Source organism: Mesoplodon mirus (assembly GCF_964341445.2).
Source record: "Mesoplodon mirus genome assembly, contig: HAP1_SCAFFOLD_247, whole genome shotgun sequence".
Classification (NCBI taxonomy): domain Eukaryota; kingdom Metazoa; phylum Chordata; class Mammalia; order Artiodactyla; family Ziphiidae; genus Mesoplodon; species Mesoplodon mirus.
The window spans coordinates 413,153-434,309 of NW_028295663.1; positions in this window are offsets into that span (position 1 = coordinate 413,153).

Consider the following 21,157-nt stretch of genomic DNA (forward strand, 5'->3'; position numbering starts at 1 on the left):
GTTCTCTGTCTGCTCTTCACAGCTAGAGTGCCTTCACGGAGAACAGAGCGTCCTTGGAGAAACAGAGAGTGTCCTGTGCATTCCAGGCGGCACTCCAGATCACCCACTGCAAAAGGGAAGTCGAAACCTCTCTCCAGGGTTCAAAGGATCGATCGGATGGCCCATTCACACATTGAGGCGTTCAGCGGTTTTTCCACTGCCTTCTGGAGAAGTACTGCTGGATCTCTAGTATGCTTTCCCTATGGCACCCACGTCCTCACTGTGGCCCAGGGAACAACACTGTGTACAGGATCACCCTTCCTGGCTGACTGAGCAGCACCATGCTAACTAAGGCCTCCGGATCACCTCTTTGAAAGCACAGTGAAAGGTAACCCACTGCTTTTTCTCCAGAGAGCTCGATGGCCAAAATATTCAACGGACTCCCTGAACACAGCACTAGCTGGTCTTTCGTAGGTGTCATGTCAGTGGCTCTCAGGGCAGAGTGTGGGCTGCAAGGAAAACACACTTCCCTCAGTGTGCGTTCCGGGTGCACTTACATGGCGGACCTCTCTCTATGCCACGCACAAACGAGAGAGACCCTGCAGTTTTCTAAATGTAGATAGATTTCCTGAACACTACTACGCTTAGAGAAGCTGCGAGGACACGTCGCAACCTCCCCAAAGCCTTATGTCCCAGAGACCAGCCACACGTTGCACATCACAACTTCCTCGGGTTCGAACTTCATCCGGGAAGGGGCCAGAGTGCCCCCTTCTGTCTGTTTTGGCTCGCTGGAAACTGATCGCTCTCAGGCAGTTTGGAACGTTCAGATTGGCCATGTATGTGCATCGTAGCAGGTCCCAGCTGTAAGGAGGACCGCTGCAGCCTCCACGCCGTTTGAAATAGTGTGCTGCTGCCAGTCTCACGTCCTGGAATGCCCTACGTAGGAAAAGGGCGTTTCCCTGAAGGCAATACGGTGCTTCCAGTTCCCTGCCAGCGGCATGGGAAAGGCGCCAATGCCTACAGGGAAAACGACACTGCCTGCCAGGCTCATAGTAAGGTCCATGTATTGCATTTGGAAGACTGGGCATACGTCATTCGCCAGGAAAACCTAGTCCATGGAGTGCCTTCAGTTAGTGAGCTTCTCTGAACTCTGGGATGACTGCGTCCTCCGCACCTCCCATGAAAGAACACTGAGACCTGAGTATCCCTTCCTGGGCGACTTCACAACCCTCAGGGATCTTTGGCCTCCGGGCATCTCTCCCTTCACGCCGAGTGAAAAGCAGCACACTGCTTTCTTCGTTGGGAAGCTAAGTGTCTGAGCTTTCTAAAGTCCACCCAAACAAGGGTCCAGCAGGTCTTTTAAGTTTACGGCCTAACCCAAGTCAGTGGGGACTTCACGCCACTCGCCGCAGGCAGAACTGCCCTGCTACGAAGTTTCAACGGGGAAGGACAGGGTGCCGCTTCCGACCCATTGACTATGCCAGAAACTACACGTATTAGGCTCACTGCAACTTTGATATTGCTGACCTAGTGAGAAAAGCACTATTTTCCCCACTGGAGAGCAGAAGGCCTGTGGTGTCAAATTTCCCTGAGACAGTGCTGTTCTCTGTCTGCTCTTCACAGCTAGAGTGCCTTCACGGAGAACAGAGCGTCCTTGGAGAAACAGAGAGTGTCCTGTGCATTCCAGGCGGCACTCCAGATCACCCACTGCAAAAGGGAAATCTAAACCTCTCTCCACGGTTCAAAGGATCGATCGGATGGCCCATTTACACATCGAGGCGTTCAGCGGTTTTTCCACTGCCTTCTGGAGAAGTACTGCTGGATCTCTAGTATGCTTTTCCTATGGCACCCACGTCCTCACTGTGTCGCAGGGAACAACACTGTGTACAGGATCACCCTTCCTGGCTGACTAAGCAGCACCATGCTACCTAAGACCTCCGGATCACCTCTTTGAAAGCAGAGTGAAAGGCAACCCTCTGCTTTTTCTCCAGAGATTCGATGGCCAAAACGTTCAACGGACTCCCTGAACACAGCACTAGCTGCTCTTTCGTAGGTGTCATGTCAGTGGCTCTCAGGGCAGAGCGTGGGCTGCAAGGAAAACACACTTCCCTCAGTGTGCGTTCCGGGTGCACTTACATGGCAGACCTCTCTCTATGCCACGCACAAACGAGCTAGGCCCTGCAGTTTTCTAAATGTAGATAGATTCGCCTGAACACTACTAGGATTAGAGAAGCTGCGAGGACATGTCGCAACCTCCCCAAAGCCTTATGTCCCAGAGACCAGCCACACGTTGCACATCACAACTTCCTCGGCTTCGAACTTCATCCAGGAAGGGGCCAGAGTGCCCCCTTCTGTCTGTTTTGGCTCGCTGGAAACTGATCGCTCTCGGGCAGTTTGGAACTTTCAGATTGGCCATGTATGTGCATGGTAGCACGTCCCAGCTGTAAGGAGGACCGCTGCAGCCTCCACGCCGCCTGAAACAGAGTGCTGCTGCCACTCTCACGTCCTGGAATGCCCTACGTAGGAAAAGGGCGTTTCCCTGAGGGCAGTACGGTGCTTCCAGTTCCCTGCAAGAGGCATGGGAAAGGCGCCAATGCCTAAAGGGAAAACGCCACTGCCTGCCAGGCTCATAGTAAGGACCATGTATTGCATTTGGAAGATTGGGCATACGTCATTCGCCAGGAAAACCTAGTCCATGGAGTGCCTTCAGTTAGTGAGCTTCTCTGAACTCTGGGATGACTGCGTCCTCCGCACCTCCCATGAAAGAACACTGAGACCTGAGTATCCCTTCCTGGGCGACTTCACAACCCTCAGGGATCTTTGGCCTCCGGGCATCTCTCCCTTAACGCCGAGTGAAATCAGCACACTGCTTTCTTCGTTGGAGAGCTAAGTGTCTGAGCTTTCTAAAGTCCACCCAAACACGGGTCCAGCAGGTCTTTTAAGTGTACGGCCAGTGGCTCACAGCACTGCACCAGGGCCACAATGAGAAAACACGCTCCTCAGTGTTTGTCTTGGGAAGCCTCACTGGCCTTCTCTCTAAGCCAAGCAGCCCGTTGACCTTCGAAGCAACCTGACAAAGGCACGGTTTGCCCCTGAAACACCCAGAGCCCTTTTATAAGGTGTACGGGCGTCGGAGCCTAACCCAAGTCAGTGGGGACGTCACGCCACTCGCCGCAGGCAGAACTGCCCTGCTACGAAGTTTCAACGGGGAAGGACAGGGTGCCGCTTCCGACCCTTTGACTGTGCCAGAAACTACACGTATTAGGCTCACTGCAACTTTGATATTGCTGACCTAGTGAGAAAAGCACTATTTTCCCCACTGGAGAGCAGAAGGCCTGTGGTGTCAAATTTCCCTGAGACAGTGCTGTTCTCTGTCTGCTCTTCACAGCTAGAGTGCCTTCACGGAGAACAGAGCGTCCTTGGAGAAACAGAGAGTGTCCTGTGCATTCCAGGCGGCACTCCAGATCACCCACTGCAAAAGGGAAATCTAAACCTCTCTCCACGGTTCAAAGGATCGATCGGATGGCCCATTTACACATCGAGGCGTTCAGCGGTTTTTCCACTGCCTTCTGGAGAAGTACTGCTGGATCTCTAGTATGCTTTTCCTATGGCACCCACGTCCTCACTGTGTCCCAGGGAACAACACTGTGTACAGGATCACCCTTCCTGGCTGACTAAGCAGCACCATGCTACCTAAGGACTCCGGATCACCTCTTTGAAAGCAGAGTGAAAGGCAACCCTCTGCTTTTTCTCCAGAGAGCTCGACGGCCAAAACGTTCAACGGACTCCCTGAACACAGCACTAGCTGCTCTTTCGTAGGTGTCATGTCAGTGGCTCTCAGGGCAGAGCGTGGGCTGCAAGGAAAACACACTTCCCTCAGTGTGCGTTCCGAGTGCACTTACATGGCAGACCTCTCTCTATGCCACGCACAAACGAGAGAGGCCCTGCAGTTTTCTAAATGTAGATAGATTCGCCTGAACACTACTAGGATTAGAGAAGCTGCGAGGACATGTCGCAACCTCCCCAAAGCCTTATGTCCCAGAGACCAGCCACACGTTGCACATCACAACTTCCTCGGGTTCGAACTTCATCCAGGAAGGGGCCAGAGTGCCCCCTTCTGTCTGTTTTGGCTCGCTGGAAACTGATCGCTCTCGGGCAGTTTGGAACTTTCAGATTGGCCATGTATGTGCATGGTAGCACGTCCCAGCTGTAAGGAGGACCGCTGCAGCCTCCACGCCGCCTGAAACAGAGTGCTGCTGCCACTCTCACGTCCTGGAATGCCCTACGTAGGAAAAGGGCGTTTCCCTGAGGGCAGTACGGTGCTTCCAGTTCCCTGCAAGAGGCATGGGAAAGGCGCCAATGCCTAAAGGGAAAACGCCACTGCCTGCCAGGCTCATAGTAAGGACCATGTATTGCATTTGGAAGATTGGGCATACGTCATTCGCCAGGAAAACCTAGTCCATGGAGTGTCTTCAGTTAGTGAGCTTCTCTGAACTCTGGGATGACTGCGTCTTCCGCACCTCCCATGAAAGAATACTGAGACCTGAGTATCCCTTCCTGGGCGAATTCACAACCCTCAGGGATCTTTGGCCTCCGGGCATCTCTCCCTTAACGCCGAGTGAAATCAGCACACTGCTTTCTTCGTTGGAGAGCTAAGTGTCTGAGCTTTCTAAAGTCCACCCAAACACGGGTCCAGCAGGTCTTTTAAGTGTACGGCCAGTGGCTCACAGCACTGCACCAGGGCCACAATGAGAAAACACGCTCCTCAGTGTTTGTCTTGGGAAGCCTCACTGGCCTTCTCTTTAAGCCAAGCAGCCCGTTGACCTTCGAAGCAACCTGACAAAGGCACGGTTTGCCCCTGAAACACCCAGAGCCCTTTTATAAGGTGTACGGGCGTCGGAGCCTAACCCAAGTCAGTGGGGACGTCACGCCACTCGCCGCGGGCAGAACTGCCCTGCTACGAAGTTTCACCGGGGAAGGACAGGGTGCCGCTTCCGACCCTTTGACTGTGCCAGAAACTACACGTATTAGGCTCACTGCAACTTTGATATTGCTGACCTAGTGAGAAAAGCACTATTTTCCCCACTGGAGAGCAGAAGGCCTGTGGTGTCAAATTTCCCTGAGACAGTGCTGTTCTCTGTCTGCTCTTCACAGCTAGAGTGCCTTCACGGAGAACAGAGCGTCCTTGGAGAAACAGAGAGTGTCCTGTGCATTCCAGGCGGCACTCCAGATCACCCACTGCAAAAGGGAAATCTAAACCTCTCTCCACGGTTCAAAGGATCGATCAGATGGCCCATTTACACATCGAGGCGTTCAGCGGTTTTTCCACTGCCTTCTGGAGAAGTACTGCTGGATCTCTAGTATGCTTTTCCTATGGCACCCACGTCCTCACTGTGTCCCAGGGAACAACACTGTGTACAGGATCACCCTTCCTGGCTGACTAAGCAGCACCATGCTACCTAAGGACTCCGGATCACCTCTTTGAAAGCAGAGTGAAAGGCAACCCTCTGCTTTTTCTCCAGAGAGCTCGACGGCCAAAACGTTCAACGGACTCCCTGAACACAGCACTAGCTGCTCTTTCGTAGGTGTCATGTCAGTGGCTCTCAGGGCAGAGCGTGGGCTGCAAGGAAAACACACTTCCCTCAGTGTGCGTTCCGAGTGCACTTACATGGCAGACCTCTCTCTATGCCACGCACAAACGAGAGAGGCCCTGCAGTTTTCTAAATGTAGATAGATTCGCCTGAACACTACTAGGATTAGAGAAGCTGCGAGGACATGTCGCAACCTCCCCAAAGCCTTATGTCCCAGAGACCAGCCACACGTTGCACATCACAACTTCCTCGGGTTCGAACTTCATCCAGGAAGGGGCCAGAGTGCCCCCTTCTGTCTGTTTTGGCTCGCTGGAAACTGATCGCTCTCGGGCAGTTTGGAACTTTCAGATTGGCCATGTATGTGCATGGTAGCACGTCCCAGCTGTAAGGAGGACCGCTGCAGCCTCCACGCCGCCTGAAACAGAGTGCTGCTGCCACTCTCACGTCCTGGAATGCCCTACGTAGGAAAAGGGCGTTTCCCTGAGGGCAGTACGGTGCTTCCAGTTCCCTGCAAGAGGCATGGGAAAGGCGCCAATGCCTAAAGGGAAAACGCCACTGCCTGCCAGGCTCATAGTAAGGACCATGTATTGCATTTGGAAGATTGGGCATACGTCATTCGCCAGGAAAACCTAGTCCATGGAGTGCCTTCAGTTAGTGAGCTTCTCTGAACTCTGGGATGACTGCGTCCTCCGCACCTCCCATGAAAGAACACTGAGACCTGAGTATCCCTTCCTGGGCGACTTCACAACCCTCAGGGATCTTTGGCCTCCGGGCATCTCTCCCTTAACGCCGAGTGAAATCAGCACACTGCTTTCTTCGTTGGAGAGCTAAGTGTCTGAGCTTTCTAAAGTCCACCCAAACACGGGTCCAGCAGGTCTTTTAAGTGTACGGCCAGTGGCTCACAGCACTGCACCAGGGCCACAATGAGAAAACACGCTCCTCAGTGTTTGTCTTGGGAAGCCTCACTGGCCTTCTCTCTAAGCCAAGCAGCCCGTTGACCTTCGAAGCAACCTGACAAAGGCACGGTTTGCCCCTGAAACACCCAGAGCCCTTTTATAAGGTGTACGGGCGTCGGAGCCTAACCCAAGTCAGTGGGGACGTCACGCCACTCGCCGCGGGCAGAACTGCCCTGCTACGAAGTTTCACCGGGGAAGGACAGGGTGCCGCTTCCGACCCTTTGACTGTGCCAGAAACTACACGTATTAGGCTCACTGCAACTTTGATATTGCTGACCTAGTGAGAAAAGCACTATTTTCCCCACTGGAGAGCAGAAGGCCTGTGGTGTCAAATTTCCCTGAGACAGTGCTGTTCTCTGTCTGCTCTTCACAGCTAGAGTGCCTTCACGGAGAACAGAGCGTCCTTGGAGAAACAGAGAGTGTCCTGTGCATTCCAGGCGGCACTCCAGATCACCCACTGCAAAAGGGAAATCTAAACCTCTCTCCACGGTTCAAAGGATCGATCGGATGGCCCATTTACACATCGAGGCGTTCAGCGGTTTTTCCACTGCCTTCTGGAGAAGTACTGCTGGATCTCTAGTATGCTTTTCCTATGGCACCCACGTCCTCACTGTGTCCCAGGGAACAACACTGTGTACAGGATCACCCTTCCTGGCTGACTAAGCAGCACCATGCTACCTAAGGACTCCGGATCACCTCTTTGAAAGCAGAGTGAAAGGCAACCCTCTGCTTTTTCTCCAGAGAGCTCGACGGCCAAAACGTTCAACGGACTCCCTGAACACAGCACTAGCTGCTCTTTCGTAGGTGTCATGTCAGTGGCTCTCAGGGCAGAGCGTGGGCTGCAAGGAAAACACACTTCCCTCAGTGTGCGTTCCGAGTGCACTTACATGGCAGACCTCTCTCTATGCCACGCACAAACGAGAGAGGCCCTGCAGTTTTCTAAATGTAGATAGATTCGCCTGAACACTACTAGGATTAGAGAAGCTGCGAGGACATGTCGCAACCTCCCCAAAGCCTTATGTCCCAGAGACCAGCCACACGTTGCACATCACAACTTCCTCGGGTTCGAACTTCATCCAGGAAGGGGCCAGAGTGCCCCCTTCTGTCTGTTTTGGCTCGCTGGAAACTGATCGCTCTCGGGCAGTTTGGAACTTTCAGATTGGCCATGTATGTGCATGGTAGCACGTCCCAGCTGTAAGGAGGACCGCTGCAGCCTCCACGCCGCCTGAAACAGAGTGCTGCTGCCACTCTCACGTCCTGGAATGCCCTACGTAGGAAAAGGGCGTTTCCCTGAGGGCAGTACGGTGCTTCCAGTTCCCTGCAAGAGGCATGGGAAAGGCGCCAATGCCTAAAGGGAAAACGCCACTGCCTGCCAGGCTCATAGTAAGGACCATGTATTGCATTTGGAAGATTGGGCATACGTCATTCGCCAGGAAAACCTAGTCCATGGAGTGTCTTCAGTTAGTGAGCTTCTCTGAACTCTGGGATGACTGCGTCTTCCGCACCTCCCATGAAAGAATACTGAGACCTGAGTATCCCTTCCTGGGCGAATTCACAACCCTCAGGGATCTTTGGCCTCCGGGCATCTCTCCCTTAACGCCGAGTGAAATCAGCACACTGCTTTCTTCGTTGGAGAGCTAAGTGTCTGAGCTTTCTAAAGTCCACCCAAACACGGGTCCAGCAGGTCTTTTAAGTGTACGGCCAGTGGCTCACAGCACTGCACCAGGGCCACAATGAGAAAACACGCTCCTCAGTGTTTGTCTTGGGAAGCCTCACTGGCCTTCTCTTTAAGCCAAGCAGCCCGTTGACCTTCGAAGCAACCTGACAAAGGCACGGTTTGCCCCTGAAACACCCAGAGCCCTTTTATAAGGTGTACGGGCGTCGGAGCCTAACCCAAGTCAGTGGGGACGTCACGCCACTCGCCGCGGGCAGAACTGCCCTGCTACGAAGTTTCACCGGGGAAGGACAGGGTGCCGCTTCCGACCCTTTGACTGTGCCAGAAACTACACGTATTAGGCTCACTGCAACTTTGATATTGCTGACCTAGTGAGAAAAGCACTATTTTCCCCACTGGAGAGCAGAAGGCCTGTGGTGTCAAATTTCCCTGAGACAGTGCTGTTCTCTGTCTGCTCTTCACAGCTAGAGTGCCTTCACGGAGAACAGAGCGTCCTTGGAGAAACAGAGAGTGTCCTGTGCATTCCAGGCGGCACTCCAGATCACCCACTGCAAAAGGGAAATCTAAACCTCTCTCCACGGTTCAAAGGATCGATCGGATGGCCCATTTACACATCGAGGCGTTCAGCGGTTTTTCCACTGCCTTCTGGAGAAGTACTGCTGGATCTCTAGTATGCTTTCCCTATGGCACCCACGTCCTCACTGTGGCCCAGGGAACAACACTGTGTACAGGATCACCCTTCCTGGCTGACTGAGCAGCACCATGCTAACTAAGGCCTCCGGATCACCTCTTTGAAAGCACAGTGAAAGGTAACCCACTGCTTTTTCTCCAGAGAGCTCGATGGCCAAAATATTCAACGGACTCCCTGAACACAGCACTAGCTGGTCTTTCGTAAGTGTCATGTCAGTGGCTCTCAGGGCAGAGTGTGGGCTGCAAGGAAAACACACTTCCCTCAGTGTGCGTTCCGGGTGCACTTACATGGCGGACCTCTCTCTATGCCACGCACAAACGAGAGAGACCCTGCAGTTTTCTAAATGTAGATAGATTTCCTGAACACTACTACGCTTAGAGAAGCTGCGAGGACACGTCGCAACCTCCCCAAAGCCTTATGTCCCAGAGACCAGCCACACGTTGCACATCACAACTTCCTCGGGTTCGAACTTCATCCGGGAAGGGGCCAGAGTGCCCCCTTCTGTCTGTTTTGGCTCGCTGGAAACTGATCGCTCTCAGGCAGTTTGGAACGTTCAGATTGGCCATGTATGTGCATCGTAGCAGGTCCCAGCTGTAAGGAGGACCGCTGCAGCCTCCACGCCGTTTGAAATAGTGTGCTGCTGCCAGTCTCACGTCCTGGAATGCCCTACGTAGGAAAAGGGCGTTTCCCTGAAGGCAATACGGTGCTTCCAGTTCCCTGCCAGCGGCATGGGAAAGGCGCCAATGCCTACAGGGAAAACGACACTGCCTGCCAGGCTCATAGTAAGGTCCATGTATTGCATTTGGAAGACTGGGCATACGTCATTCGCCAGGAAAACCTAGTCCATGGAGTGCCTTCAGTTAGTGAGCTTCTCTGAACTCTGGGATGACTGCGTCCTCCGCACCTCCCATGAAAGAACACTGAGACCTGAGTATCCCTTCCTGGGCGACTTCACAACCCTCAGGGATCTTTGGCCTCCGGGCATCTCTCCCTTCACGCCGAGTGAAAAGCAGCACACTGCTTTCTTCGTTGGGAAGCTAAGTGTCTGAGCTTTCTAAAGTCCACCCAAACAAGGGTCCAGCAGGTCTTTTAAGTTTACGGCCTAACCCAAGTCAGTGGGGACTTCACGCCACTCGCCGCAGGCAGAACTGCCCTGCTACGAAGTTTCAACGGGGAAGGACAGGGTGCCGCTTCCGACCCATTGACTGTGCCAGAAACTACACGTATTAGGCTCACTGCAACTTTGATATTGCTGACCTAGTGAGAAAAGCACTATTTTCCCCACTGGAGAGCAGAAGGCCTGTGGTGTCAAATTTCCCGGAGACAGTGCTGTTCTCTGTCTGCTCTTCACAGCTAGAGTGCCTTCACGGAGAACAGAGCGTCCTTGGAGAAACAGAGAGTGTCCTGTGCATTCCAGGCGGCACTCCAGATCACCCACTGCAAAAGGGAAATCTAAACCTCTCTCCACGGTTCAAAGGATCGATCGGATGGCCCATTTACACATCGAGGCGTTCAGCGGTTTTTCCACTGCCTTCTGGAGAAGTACTGCTGGATCTCTAGTATGCTTTTCCTATGGCACCCACGTCCTCACTGTGTCGCAGGGAACAACACTGTGTACAGGATCACCCTTCCTGGCTGACTAAGCAGCACCATGCTACCTAAGACCTCCGGATCACCTCTTTGAAAGCAGAGTGAAAGGCAACCCTCTGCTTTTTCTCCAGAGAGTCGATGGCCAAAACATTCAACGGACTCCCTGAACACAGCACTAGCTGCTCTTTCGTAGGTGTCATGTCAGTGGCTCTCAGGGCAGAGCGTGGGCTGCAAGGAAAACACACTTCCCTCAGTGTGCGTTCCGGGTGCACTTACATGGCAGACCTCTCTCTATGCCACGCACAAACGAGCTAGGCCCTGCAGTTTTCTAAATGTAGATAGATTCGCCTGAACACTACTAGGCTTAGAGAAGCTGCGAGGACACGTCGCAAACTCCCCAAAGCCTTATGTCCCAGAGACCAGCTACACGTTGCACATCACAACTTCCTCGGGTTCGAACTTCATCCGGGAAGTGGCCAGAGGGCCCCCTTCTGTCTGTTTTGGCTCGCTGGAAACTGATCGCTCTCGGGCAGTTTGGAACTTTCAGATTGGCCATGTATGTGCATGGTAGCACATCCCAGCTGTAAGGAGGACCGCTGCAGCCTCCACGCCGCCTGAAACAGAGTGCTGCTGCCACTCTCACGTCCTGGAATGCCCTACGTAGGAAAAGGGCGTTTCCCTGAGGGCATTACGGTGCTTCCAGTTCCCTGCAAGAGGCATGGGAAAGGCGCCAATGCCTAAAGGGAAAACGCCACTGCCTGCCAGGCTCATAGTAAGGACCATGTATTGCATTTGGAAGATTGGGCATACGTCATTCGCCAGGAAAACCTAGTCCATGGAGTGCCTTCAGTTAGTGAGCTTCTCTGAACTCTGGGATGACTGCGTCCTCCGCACCTCCCATGAAAGAACACTGAGACCTGAGTATCCCTTCCTGGGCGACTTCACAACCCTCAGGGATCTTTGGCCTCCGGGCATCTCTCCCTTCACGCCGAGTGAAAAGCAGCACACTGCTTTCTTCGTTGGAGAGCTAAGTGTCTGAGCTTTCTAAAGTCCACCCAAACACGGGTCCAGCAGGTCTTTTAAGTGTAAGGCCAGTGGCTCACAGCACTGCACCAGGGCCACAATGAGAAAACACGCTCCTCAGTGTTTGTCTTGGGAAGCCTCACTGGCCTTCTCTCTAAGCCAAGCAGCCCGTTGACCTTCGAAGCAACCTGACAAAGGCACGGTTTGCCCCTGAAACACCCAGAGCCCTTTTATAAGGTGTACGGGCGTCGGAGCCTAACCCAAGTCAGTGGGGACGTCACGCCACTCGCCGCGGGCAGAACTGCCCTGCTACGAAGTTTCACCGGGGAAGGACAGGGTGCCGCTTCCGACCCTTTGACTGTGCCAGAAACTACACGTATTAGGCTCACTGCAACTTTGATATTGCTGACCTAGTGAGAAAAGCACTATTTTCCCCACTGGAGAGCAGAAGGCCTGTGGTGTCAAATTTCCCTGAGACAGTGCTGTTCTCTGTCTGCTCTTCACAGCTAGAGTGCCTTCACGGAGAACAGAGCGTCCTTGGAGAAACAGAGAGTGTCCTGTGCATTCCAGGCGGCACTCCAGATCACCCACTGCAAAAGGGAAATCTAAACCTCTCTCCACGGTTCAAAGGATCGATCGGATGGCCCATTTACACATCGAGGCGTTCAGCGGTTTTTCCACTGCCTTCTGGAGAAGTACTGCTGGATCTCTAGTATGCTTTCCCTATGGCACCCACGTCCTCACTGTGGCCCAGGGAACAACACTGTGTACAGGATCACCCTTCCTGGCTGACTGAGCAGCACCATGCTAACTAAGGCCTCCGGATCACCTCTTTGAAAGCACAGTGAAAGGTAACCCACTGCTTTTTCTCCAGAGAGCTCGATGGCCAAAATATTCAACGGACTCCCTGAACACAGCACTAGCTGGTCTTTCGTAGGTGTCATGTCAGTGGCTCTCAGGGCAGAGTGTGGGCTGCAAGGAAAACACACTTCCCTCAGTGTGCGTTCCGGGTGCACTTACATGGCGGACCTCTCTCTATGCCACGCACAAACGAGAGAGACCCTGCAGTTTTCTAAATGTAGATAGATTTCCTGAACACTACTACGCTTAGAGAAGCTGCGAGGACACGTCGCAACCTCCCCAAAGCCTTATGTCCCAGAGACCAGCCACACGTTGCACATCACAACTTCCTCGGGTTCGAACTTCATCCGGGAAGTGGCCAGAGTGCCCCCTTCTGTCTGTTTTGGCTCGCTGGAAACTGATCGCTCTCAGGCAGTTTGGAACGTTCAGATTGGCCATGTATGTGCATCGTAGCAGGTCCCAGCTGTAAGGAGGACCGCTGCAGCCTCCACGCCGTTTGAAATAGTGTGCTGCTGCCAGTCTCACGTCCTGGAATGCCCTACGTAGGAAAAGGGCGTTTCCCTGAAGGCAATACGGTGCTTCCAGTTCCCTGCCAGCGGCATGGGAAAGGCGCCAATGCCTACAGGGAAAACGACACTGCCTGCCAGGCTCATAGTAAGGTCCATGTATTGCATTTGGAAGATTGGGCATACGTCATTCGCCAGGAAAACCTAGTCCATGGAGTGCCTTCAGTTAGTGAGCTTCTCTGAACTCTGGGATGACTGCGTCCTCCGCACCTCCCATGAAAGAACACTGAGACCTGAGTATCCCTTCCTGGGCGACTTCACAACCCTCAGGGATCTTTGGCCTCCGGGCATCTCTCCCTTCACGCCGAGTGAAAAGCAGCACACTGCTTTCTTCGTTGGGAAGCTAAGTGTCTGAGCTTTCTAAAGTCCACCCAAACAAGGGTCCAGCAGGTCTTTTAAGTTTACGGCCTAACCCAAGTCAGTGGGGACTTCACGCCACTCGCCGCAGGCAGAACTGCCCTGCTACGAAGTTTCACCGGGGAAGGACAGGGTGCCGCTTCCGACCCATTGACTGTGCCAGAAACTACACGTATTAGGCTCACTGCAACTTTGATATTGCTGACCTAGTGAGAAAAGCACTATTTTCCCCACTGGAGAGCAGAAGGCCTGTGGTGTCAAATTTCCCGGAGACAGTGCTGTTCTCTGTCTGCTCTTCACAGCTAGAGTGCCTTCACGGAGAACAGAGCGTCCTTGGAGAAACAGAGAGTGTCCTGTGCATTCCAGGCGGCACTCCAGATCACCCACTGCAAAAGGGAAATCTAAACCTCTCTCCACGGTTCAAAGGATCGATCGGATGGCCCATTTACACATCGAGGCGTTCAGCGGTTTTACCACTGCCTTCTGGAGAAGTACTGCTGGATCTCTAGTATGCTTTTCCTATGGCACCCACGTCCTCACTGTGTCCCAGGGAACAACACTGTGTACAGGATCACCCTTCCTGGCTGACTAAGCAGCACCATGCTACCTAAGACCTCCGGATCACCTCTTTGAAAGCAGAGTGAAAGGCAACCCTCTGCTTTTTCTCCAGAGAGTCGATGGCCAAAACATTCAACGGACTCCCTGAACACAGCACTAGCTGCTCTTTCGTAGGTGTCATGTCAGTGGCTCTCAGGGCAGAGCGTGGGCTGCAAGGAAAACACACTTCCCTCAGTGTGCGTTCCGGGTGCACTTACATGGCAGACCTCTCTCTATGCCACGCACAAACGAGCTAGGCCCTGCAGTTTTCTAAATGTAGATAGATTCGCCTGAACACTACTAGGCTTAGAGAAGCTGCGAGGACACGTCGCAAACTCCCCAAAGCCTTATGTCCCAGAGACCAGCTACACGTTGCACATCACAACTTCCTTGGGTTCGAACTTCATCCGGGAAGTGGCCAGAGGGCCCCCCTCTGTCTGTTTTGGCTCGCTGGAAACTGATCGCTCTCGGGCAGTTTGGAACTTTCAGATTGGCCATGTATGTGCATGGTAGCACATCCCAGCTGTAAGGAGGACCGCTGCAGCCTCCACGCCGCCTGAAACAGAGTGCTGCTGCCACTCTCACGTCCTGGAATGCCCTACGTAGGAAAAGGGCGTTTCCCTGAGGGCAGTACGGTGCTTCCAGTTCCCTGCAAGAGGCATGGGAAAGGCGCCAATGCCTAAAGGGAAAACGCCACTGCCTGCCAGGCTCATAGTAAGGACCATGTATTGCATTTGGAAGATTGGGCATACGTCATTCGCCAGGAAAACCTAGTCCATGGAGTGCCTTCAGTTAGTGAGCTTCTCTGAACTCTGGGATGACTGCGTCCTCCGCACCTCCCATGAAAGAACACTGAGACCTGAGTATCCCTTCCTGGGCGACTTCACAACCCTCAGGGATCTTTGGCCTCCGGGCATCTCTCCCTTCACGCCGAGTGAAAAGCAGCACACTGCTTTCTTCGTTGGAGAGCTAAGTGTCTGAGCTTTCTAAAGTCCACCCAAACACGGGTCCAGCAGGTCTTTTAAGTGTAAGGCCAGTGGCTCACAGCACTGCACCAGGGCCACAATGAGAAAACACGCTCCTCAGTGTTTGTCTTGGGAAGCCTCACTGGCCTTCTCTCTAAGCCAAGCAGCCCGTTGACCTTCGAAGCAACCTGACAAAGGCACGGTTTGCCCCTGAAACACCCAGAGCCCTTTTATAAGGTGTACGGGCGTCGGAGCCTAACCCAAGTCAGTGGGGACGTCACGCCACTCGCCGCGGGCAGAACTGCCCTGCTACGAAGTTTCACCGGGGAAGGACAGGGTGCCGCTTCCGACCCTTTGACTGTGCCAGAAACTACACGTATTAGGCTCACTGCAACTTTGATATTGCTGACCTAGTGAGAAAAGCACTATTTTCCCCACTGGAGAGCAGAAGGCCTGTGGTGTCAAATTTCCCTGAGACAGTGCTGTTCTCTGTCTGCTCTTCACAGCTAGAGTGCCTTCACGGAGAACAGAGCGTCCTTGGAGAAACAGAGAGTGTCCTGTGCATTCCAGGCGGCACTCCAGATCACCCACTGCAAAAGGGAAATCTAAACCTCTCTCCACGGTTCAAAGGATCGATCGGATGGCCCATTTACACATCGAGGCGTTCAGCGGTTTTTCCACTGCCTTCTGGAGAAGTACTGCTGGATCTCTAGTATGCTTTTCCTATGGCACCCACGTCCTCACTGTGTCGCAGGGAACAACACTGTGTACAGGATCACCCTTCCTGGCTGACTAAGCAGCACCATGCTACCTAAGCACTCCGGATCACCTCTTTGAAAGCAGAGTGAAAGGCAACCCTCTGCTTTTTCTCCAGAGAGCTCGACGGCCAAAACGTTCAACGGACTCCCTGAACACAGCACTAGCTGCTCTTTCGTAGGTGTCATGTCAGTGGCTCTCAGGGCAGAGCGTGGGCTGCAAGGAAAACACACTTCCCTCAGTGTGCGTTCCGAGTGCACTTACATGGCAGACCTCTCTCTATGCCACGCAGAAACGAGAGAGGCCCTGCAGTTTTCTAAATGTAGATAGATTCGCCTGAACACTACTAGGATTAGAGAAGCTGCGAGGACATGTCGCAACCTCCCCAAAGCCTTATGTCCCAGAGACCAGCCACACGTTGCACATCACAACTTCCTCGGGTTCGAACTTCATCCAGGAAGGGGCCAGAGTGCCCCCTTCTGTCTGTTTTGGCTCGCTGGAAACTGATCGCTCTCGGGCAGTTTGGAACTTTCAGATTGGCCATGTATGTGCATGGTAGCACGTCCCAGCTGTAAGGAGGACCGCTGCAGCCTCCACGCCGCCTGAAACAGAGTGCTGCTGCCACTCTCACGTCCTGGAATGCCCTACGTAGGAAAAGGGCGTTTCCCTGAGGGCAGTACGGTGCTTCCAGTTCCCTGCAAGAGGCATGGGAAAGGCGCCAATGCCTAAAGGGAAAACGCCACTGCCTGCCAGGCTCATAGTAAGGACCATGTATTGCATTTGGAAGATTGGGCATACGTCATTCGCCAGGAAAACCTAGTCCATGGAGTGCCTTCAGTTAGTGAGCTTCTCTGAACTCTGGGATGACTGCGTCCTCCGCACCTCCCATGAAAGAACACTGAGACCTGAGTATCCCTTCCTGGGCGACTTCACAACCCTCAGGGATCTTTGGCCTCCGGGCATCTCTCCCTTCACGCCGAGTGAAAAGCAGCACACTGCTTTCTTCGTTGGGAAGCTAAGTGTCTGAGCTTTCTAAAGTCCACCCAAACAAGGGTCCAGCAGGTCTTTTAAGTTTACGGCCTAACCCAAGTCAGTGGGGACTTCACGCCACTCGCCGCAGGCAGAACTGCCCTGCTACGAAGTTTCAACGGGGAAGGACAGGGTGCCGCTTCCGACCCATTGACTGTGCCAGAAACTACACGTATTAGGCTCACTGCAACTTTGATATTGCTGACCTAGTGAGAAAAGCACTATTTTCCCCACTGGAGAGCAGAAGGCCTGTGGTGTCAAATTTCCCTGAGACAGTGCTGTTCTCTGTCTGCTCTTCACAGCTAGAGTGCCTTCACGGAGAACAGAGCGTCCTTGGAGAAACAGAGAGTGTCCTGTGCATTCCAGGCGGCACTCCAGATCACCCACTGCAAAAGGGAAATCTAAACCTCTCTCCACGGTTCAAAGGATCGATCGGATGGCCCATTTACACATCGAGGCGTTCAGCGGTTTTTCCACTGCCTTCTGGAGAAGTACTGCTGGATCTCTAGTATGCTTTTCCTATGGCACCCACGTCCTCACTGTGTCGCAGGGAACAACACTGTGTACAGGATCACCCTTCCTGGCTGACTAAGCAGCACCATGCTACCTAAGACCTCCGGATCACCTCTTTGAAAGCAGAGTGAAAGGCAACCCTCTGCTTTTTCTCCAGAGAGTCGATGGCCAAAACATTCAACGGACTCCCTGAACACAGCACTAGCTGCTCTTTCGTAGGTGTCATGTCAGTGGCTCTCAGGGCAGAGCGTGGGCTGCAAGGAAAACAGACTTCCCTCAGTGTGCGTTCCGGGTGCACTTACATGGCAGACCTCTCTCTATGCCACGCACAAACGAGCTAGGCCCTGCAGTTTTCTAAATGTAGATAGATTCGCCTGAACACTACTAGGCTTAGAGAAGCTGCGAGGACACGTCGCAAACTCCCCAAAGCCTTATGTCCCAGAGACCAGCTACACGTTGCACATCACAACTTCCTCGGGTTCGAACTTCATCCGGGAAGTGGCCAGAGGGCCCCCTTCTGTCTGTTTTGGCTCGCTGGAAACTGATCGCTCTCGGGCAGTTTGGAACTTTCAGATTGGCCATGTATGTGCATGGTAGCACATCCCAGCTGTAAGGAGGACCGCTGCAGCCTCCACGCCGCCTGAAACAGAGTGCTGCTGCCACTCTCACGTCCTGGAATGCCCTACGTAGGAAAAGGGCGTTTCCCTGAGGGCATTACGGTGCTTCCAGTTCCCTGCAAGAGGCATGGGAAAGGCGCCAATGCCTAAAGGGAAAACGCCACTGCCTGCCAGGCTCATAGTAAGGACCATGTATTGCATTTGGAAGATTGGGCATACGTCATTCGCCAGGAAAACCTAGTCCATGGAGTGCCTTCAGTTAGTGAGCTTCTCTGAACTCTGGGATGACTGCGTCCTCCGCACCTCCCATGAAAGAACACTGAGACCTGAGTATCCCTTCCTGGGCGACTTCACAACCCTCAGGGATCTTTGGCCTCCGGGCATCTCTCCCTTCACGCCGAGTGAAAAGCAGCACACTGCTTTCTTCGTTGGAGAGCTAAGTGTCTGAGCTTTCTAAAGTCCACCCAAACACGGGTCCAGCAGGTCTTTTAAGTGTAAGGCCAGTGGCTCACAGCACTGCACCAGGGCCACAATGAGAAAACACGCTCCTCAGTGTTTGTCTTGGGAAGCCTCACTGGCCTTCTCTCTAAGCCAAGCAGCCCGTTGACCTTCGAAGCAACCTGACAAAGGCACGGTTTGCCCCTGAAACACCCAGAGCCCTTTTATAAGGTGTACGGGCGTCGGAGCCTAACCCAAGTCAGTGGGGACGTCACGCCACTCGCCGCGGGCAGAACTGCCCTGCTACGAAGTTTCACCGGGGAAGGACAGGGTGCCGCTTCCGACCCATTGACTGTGCCAGAAACTACACGTATTAGGCTCACTGCAACTTTGATATTGCTGACCTAGTGAGAAAAGCACTATTTTCCCCACTGGAGAGCAGAAGGCCTGTGGTGTCAAATTTCCCGGAGACAGTGCTGTTCTCTGTCTGCTCTTCACAGCTAGAGTGCCTTCACGGAGAACAGAGCGTCCTTGGAGAAACAGAGAGTGTCCTGTGCATTCCAGGCGGCACTCCAGATCACCCACTGCAAAAGGGAAATCTAAACCTCTCTCCACGGTTCAAAGGATCGATCGGATGGCCCATTTACACATCGAGGCGTTCAGCGGTTTTTCCACTGCCTTCTGGAGAAGTACTGCTGGATCTCTAGTATGCTTTCCCTATGGCACCCACGTCCTCACTGTGGCCCAGGGAACAACACTGTGTACAGGATCACCCTTCCTGGCTGACTGAGCAGCACCATGCTAACTAAGGCCTCCGGATCACCTCTTTGAAAGCACAGTGAAAGGTAACCCACTGCTTTTTCTCCAGAGAGCTCGATGGCCAAAATATTCAACGGACTCCCTGAACACAGCACTAGCTGCTCTTTCGTAGGTGTCATGTCAGTGGCTCTCAGGGCAGAGTGTGGGCTGCAAGGAAAACACACTTCCCTCAGTGTGCGTTCCGGGTGCACTTACATGGCGGACCTCTCTCTATGCCACGCACAAACGAGAGAGACCCTGCAGTTTTCTAAATGTAGATAGATTTCCTGAACACTACTACGCTTAGAGAAGCTGCGAGGACACGTCGCAACCTCCCCAAAGCCTTATGTCCCAGAGACCAGCCACACGTTGCACATCACAACTTCCTCGGGTTCGAACTTCATCCGGGAAGTGGCCAGAGTGCCCCCTTCTGTCTGTTTTGGCTCGCTGGAAACTGATCGCTCTCAGGCAGTTTGGAACGTTCAGATTGGCCATGTATGTGCATCGTAGCAGGTCCCAGCTGTAAGGAGGACCGCTGCAGCCTCCACGCCGTTTGAAATAGTGTGCTGCTGCCAGTCTCACGTCCTGGAATGCCCTACGTAGGAAAAGGGCGTTTCCCTGAAGGCAATACGGTGCTTCCAGTTCCCTGCCAGCGGCATGGGAAAGGCGCCAATGCCTACAGGGAAAACGACACTGCCTGCCAGGCTCATAGTAAGGTCCATGTATTGCATTTGGAAGATTGGGCATACGTCATTCGCCAGGAAAACCTAGTCCATGGAGTGCCTTCAGTTAGTGAGCTTCTCTGAACTCTGGGATGACTGCGTCCTCCGCACCTCCCATGAAAGAACACTGAGACCTGAGTATCCCTTCCTGGGCGACTTCACAACCCTCAGGGATCTTTGGCCTCCGGGCATCTCTCCCTTCACGCCGAGTGAAAAGCAGCACACTGCTTTCTTCGTTGGGAAGCTAAGTGTCTGAGCTTTCTAAAGTCCACCCAAACAAGGGTCCAGCAGGTCTTTTAAGTTTACGGCCTAACCCAAGTCAGTGGGGACTTCACGCCACTCGCCGCAGGCAGAACTGCCCTGCTACGAAGTTTCACCGGGGAAGGACAGGGTGCCGCTTCCGACCCATTGACTGTGCCAGAAACTACACGTATTAGGCTCACTGCAACTTTGATATTGCTGACCTAGTGAGAAAAGCACTATTTTCCCCACTGGAGAGCAGAAGGCCTGTGGTGTCAAATTTCCCGGAGACAGTGCTGTTCTCTGTCTGCTCTTCACAGCTAGAGTGCCTTCACGGAGAACAGAGCGTCCTTGGAGAAACAGAGAGTGTCCTGTGCATTCCAGGCGGCACTCCAGATCACCCACTGCAAAAGGGAAATCTAAACCTCTCTCCACGGTTCAAAGGATCGATCGGATGGCCCATTTACACATCGAGGCGTTCAGCGGTTTTACCACTGCCTTCTGGAGAAGTACTGCTGGATCTCTAGTATGCTTTTCCTATGGCACCCACGTCCTCACTGTGTCCCAGGGAACAACACTGTGTACAGGATCACCCTTCCTGGCTGACTAAGCAGCACCATGCTACCTAAGACCTCCGGATCACCTCTTTGAAAGCAGAGTGAAAGGCAACCCTCTGCTTTTTCTCCAGAGAGTCGATGGCCAAAACATTCAACGGACTCCCTGAACACAGCACTAGCTGCTCTTTCGTAGGTGTCATGTCAGTGGCTCTCAGGGCAGAGCGTGGGCTGCAAGGAAAACACACTTCCCTCAGTGTGCGTTCCGGGTGCACTTACATGGCAGACCTCTCTCTATGCCACGCACAAACGAGCTAGGCCCTGCAGTTTTCTAAATGTAGATAGATTCGCCTGAACACTACTAGGCTTAGAGAAGCTGCGAGGACACGTCGCAAACTCCCCAAAGCCTTATGTCCCAGAGACCAGCTACACGTTGCACATCACAACTTCCTTGGGTTCGAACTTCATCCGGGAAGTGGCCAGAGGGCCCCCCTCTGTCTGTTTTGGCTCGCTGGAAACTGATCGCTCTCGGGCAGTTTGGAACTTTCAGATTGGCCATGTATGTGCATGGTAGCACATCCCAGCTGTAAGGAGGACCGCTGCAGCCTCCACGCCGCCTGAAACAGAGTGCTGCTGCCA